At 31.1% G+C, this 4913-nt stretch overlaps 1 long non-coding RNA gene across 1 annotated transcript; it reads left to right on the top strand.

The window, feature by feature from the left end:
* The first annotated feature begins 3589 nt into the window (after positions 1-3589).
* On the top strand, positions 3590-4688 carry LOC123528194 (uncharacterized). The gene is made up of 3 exons (XR_006681918.2): positions 3590-3713; positions 4154-4260; positions 4665-4688. It is a non-coding gene; the product is annotated as an uncharacterized LOC123528194 (long non-coding RNA).
* The last annotated feature ends 225 nt before the right edge of the window (positions 4689-4913 follow it).

Raw genomic sequence — 4913 nt, 5'->3', positions numbered from 1 at the left:
AACTCATGCTATGTAGTAAATCAAAATAGGGGGGGGGGGAAATATTAAGCTATATCATAGTACTGTTTTGATAAGATTGCATGCTTCAAGATTCTTTTAAGAGAGCAAAATATGCAAAACTCTTATGTTATCTTCAAACAGATTCAATTCTCACTTCAAATGAGCAAAATTGTGTGTATAGCGTGGGTGTCCCATGAACTACCAAACTACTACAAATTTTCCGTAAATTGTCAGGAAAAAGAGTTGTACAGAAATCAATTATTTTGGGGTCTCCGATTCCTTCCGAGCTGCATCTAAAGTGATATAATTCAAAACTGTGATACTTTCATAGACCACCCTTCAAAGAAGCCATTTTGATGTAGTTTCCGAAATAGATGAAGGAATTGAATCACTTCAAACACTAAATTGTGAATTTCTCTTCCGAGAAAAAGATAAAAAAATGTATTATATAAACTTTATCCTTACTAATAGGCTCTTCTTTTATCAAAGACTGAACTTCTTTTATTTTTCAATAAACGAATCAGTCTACTTCATTATTAAATTTCATGCATTAATAGGTTGACAGTGCGTACATAAACTCTTATCTACAAATAATTAGGCCTCTTGACCAAGAAAGCCAGAGCTTAAATTACTGATTAATAATAGTATATAATGATATATAATACATAATAATAATCGTATAATATTTCAATAACATAATACATAAAAAGACATTTACACATTTGGTAAATAACTAGTTGCACCATTAGATTTCTTCAATAGGATTTCAATGTATATATTGTGTGGCATTTTACGATTAACCATACTTTTAAAAGTGTGACTGTGTCTTTTGGTAATATCTAACAACATAATAATAAACTATTGTGTTTTAAATAAGGCATTAATTGGACAGAAAATAACACAAACAATTATCTTTTTCAATGTACTTACACTTAATTTTTCCTACCGTGTCAATAGGAAAGAGGTTGCCACCATTCACATTTCTTTGTCAGCAAATACAGTTATCATCAATTTAATGATTTCCACAATAGACTGATACTTATACCCTTAAACTTAACAAAGATTAAAGGAAAAACAGAAATGCACGTAGTAAAATTTCCCAAAAGAAGAAACAGTAATGCCCGTAGTAAAATTGCTCAAAGAAAACAATATTTCTGTCAGACCTAGATGGCAAGAAAACACAAACACCACATTTAATATTGGGAAATTCTAATTGCATTTCCTCCGCCTTGGTGATAACTGGAAGGCACCAGCAATCAGTTTAATGACATTTGGTATCTTGATTGAGAATATGTGAAAGCATTTTTCAAATGAAGCAGACGCGTTCAGAAAATTTTCAAACGGATAGAATTCCAAAAATTCAAAAGATAATTTCTCCGAAATATATTAGCGGTTGAATAGTTTAATTTTACTTTGAGCCCTATTGTACTCAGTGCCATAATTTAAATGATAAAGAAAAGAAATTTAGGTACCACAAATAGAGTAAATCTAGTTATTATTTACATAACATTTTGTTTTTCGTTTTAAATGCAGGCATTATCCAACAAGTTGATAAAACATCTTATCTTCGAATCCGTATCATCGTACTAGCTTTGACAAAATATTTTGTTTTATTTTCAATAATTAAAGTATAATAATAATAAAGTTAGAAAATTAATGTGTTTTGTAAATGGAATATGTCTTAGAATAATTTGACAAAATATAACGAAGCTGTCAAAAGTGTTATTTATTTGTGAAATGATTGATGTACAGAATACATCAAATATCGATACATAGAGGATATATGTTTTTTGCATGAATATGGTTTCTATTTTTATCGAGTGGTATGAAAATGAAATATTTCATTTTCATACCACTCGATGAAATTAAAAACCATATTCATGCCAAAAAAACTAGAATTGTCTGTTTATTATATACACAAATGATTAAAAACGTCGTTTGTTTACATCTCAAACGAGGACAACAACAACAGTGCATTTTCCGTACAGGCGAAATTTAGTCTTATTTTATAAATGAACGAAAAACGTTACCTTTACAGCATCTGCAAAGACATTAAATATGAAGGTGTAGGTGTATGAGTTGCGTACATCACGCAGTTTCCAATAAATTCGACATTTTGTTGTAGTTTTCTTTTCTGGTGTTTCGAACGTTCTCACGAGTTATGTCCCTTCGCGGAAAGTTAAATGCCATGCATTCGTACAAATCCGGTTAGAATGTATCATTGGCGGGCTGCGATCATTGTTAATTCTATATTTTGACTTAGTTTGCTTCATTATCCATATACATTCCTTTTCACTTCAAATGTTAGATCTACCAAAGTCACTGCCCAAGAATACTTAAGTAGTTCCGGAAAACCAGTGAAAATATAGAAAATATGTTTCACAGCAGTGAAAATGTAAAAAATATGTTTCACTGAAGTGAGAAATAACTATAATGAAAATATTAATTATATTTCATCAATAATTTTAAGTATTTTATTAGTATGTACATAATAAAATATTGTTTTCGTAGAATAATAAACAGGCCAAAATGTTGCTATTCGCAAGAATAATTATACCACTTATAAAACTGTAAATATTCATAGTAGCAGATGAACATCAATATCTCATTTTACTCAAATATAACATCCTATCAAATTCGGTGTAAGTAGCAATTTCAAAAAACGTTACTAAAATGTATCAAAGTGGATTAAATCGGAAATTGCTAAGTCTTCTGCGTAAAAGGCTATTGGAAACGTTGTATCTTGTTACTGCTTATCTTCGTTACTTCTTTATCGCCAATGACACTATTATTGGAAAATATTTCATAGCACAAAGCACAGAGGGGCATTAACTGATAGTCCTCAGCTGTAGACTGATGAAAGAGGACCACGACGTACCTCACAGATATCTGTGATAATTTAGTGAGGACACATTTGAAGTCAACTGTATATTATGAATTTAATGTTCCGAACTGAATTAAATTTCAATAAAAATGTGAATATAATAACTTGAAACATTTAGAGGATTTGGACGTAAATTTATATATTTTTGTATTTAATAAGAAAATATTTTGACACAAACACTTTCTTAAAAATAATGTCTAATGGATGACATTCTGTGGACTATAGAGCAAACTAGCAAAAAAAAAACCAAAAAAAAAAAAAAAAAAACAGGGAATGCCACGTACCAAACTCACAAGTTTCGCCGAAATCAAACTCTTGATCTAGTGGATAGCTAACATGAAACCTGGAATAAAGGTTTTTCTTCTGCTGTCCGGCTGTTTTGAATCTATTTTAGTAGGTGAGTTTTCATATTTTATTACATGTTCTAACACGACCTTGTTAAGGTTAAGAAAAGCAGTTAAAGACATAAAATCAACAATGGTAAAAACCTGGATTCTAACTTGGCTCAATGTTTTGTCCGTTAAATAAAGTAGGGGGAATTGTATACTAGTATTCGGCGATAAACCACGGTTGGCATGCATACTGTTGAAAGTTGCAAAACTAGGACTGGCTTTATTTGTACACAATGAGTAAACAATATGAAAGAAATAATGACAAAATGAAGCATAATGGAGAATGACATGGCCATAACATTCAGTTTTTGCTGGTGTAGGCAGACCCCAGGTTTCCCTTCAAGCATTGTGTCGGACACACTGTAGAACGATCGACCTTCCTAAAAGCTTATGCTACCCGACTACTTACTCACTTGAAGAATACTTCACATAAATTGGTAAGGGGCAAGTGTTTCAAAGTCAGAGACTTTAACAACTGGTCAATGGAGGTGCCTGTAGCATTAAGCATTGGTTTACATTATATATTTGAATTTCCCAAAATTTAAGCATAATTTCAAATATCAGATACTGGTCTTCTTAAGTGAAAGTCATTTTGAGATGGATACATCTTTTTGTACATATAGCTTTAGGACGAGTTATTTCCTTGTTTTCTAAAGATGACCTGAAATACAACAACTTCCTATAGCAAAAGTTTCCTCTTAAAGACTCCGTCAATTCCAAAACACTAAGTTTTCTCTCCAAATGATTTGTCAAATGTTTTTGTAATATAACTCTTTCTCGTCAAAAGTGATATCTCTCTATTAATAGTTTCATCGTTTCTGCATTTCATTAAGACAAACATTACACCGCTTTAATCTCTGAGACTATTTCATTACAGGAAACGCTTTAAAATGCTGGAAATGTATTTCTCACGATTGCGATTCTGATCTCGAGGACAATTACAAGGCAACCAAGGTCAAATGTCAGGAAGGTCAAAGATGTATGGTCAGTATTTTCACTTTGAATTTCATACTTTAAACAAAGTAGTGCCAGTTTGAAAATACAATCAAAATTGCAAACAACTGAAACAAGCATGTAAAAATGTTACGTTACAAGAGATAAAAGAGACAAATTTTTCTACTATGTTGCAAATTTATCAATTATTTAATATTCTTATTAATTTCAGATAATTATAGAATGTACTAAAACGAGATATTTTGATCTTTAAAATTTTATTTCATGACTATCCATAAAACATATGTATAAATTCTTATATATGTATCTTTTATTCAAACGGATTTGTCAGAACGAGCTACGAAACATGTTTGGCTAAACACATGATATACGAGTTTATATAATAAGTCATTTAATGATATAAATCAATTTCGATGTTATGTCATACTTTTCAGAAAGTTCGATACAGAATGTTTGACAATGTTACACACTATGACTCTGTGATACGCACATGTACTGATAATACATGTGACACTTCTTCTAAAGACGAGTTCCTCTCTTGTGTTACTACGCCTACTAAATATATGATTGGAGGTTGCACGTTGCGCTCATGCTGCGACGACAGAGACCTATGTAATTCATCTGATTCAATTTTCCGGATGTCGTATATGATGGTGTTAGTAGTACTTGTTTTACAATTTTTT

The sequence above is a fragment of the Mercenaria mercenaria genome, chromosome 11 (assembly GCF_021730395.1).
Source record: "Mercenaria mercenaria strain notata chromosome 11, MADL_Memer_1, whole genome shotgun sequence".
NCBI classification, from domain to species: domain Eukaryota; kingdom Metazoa; phylum Mollusca; class Bivalvia; order Venerida; family Veneridae; genus Mercenaria; species Mercenaria mercenaria.
The sequence above is the reverse complement of the archived record's forward strand: the minus strand, read 5'-3'. Positions and strand labels throughout refer to the sequence as shown.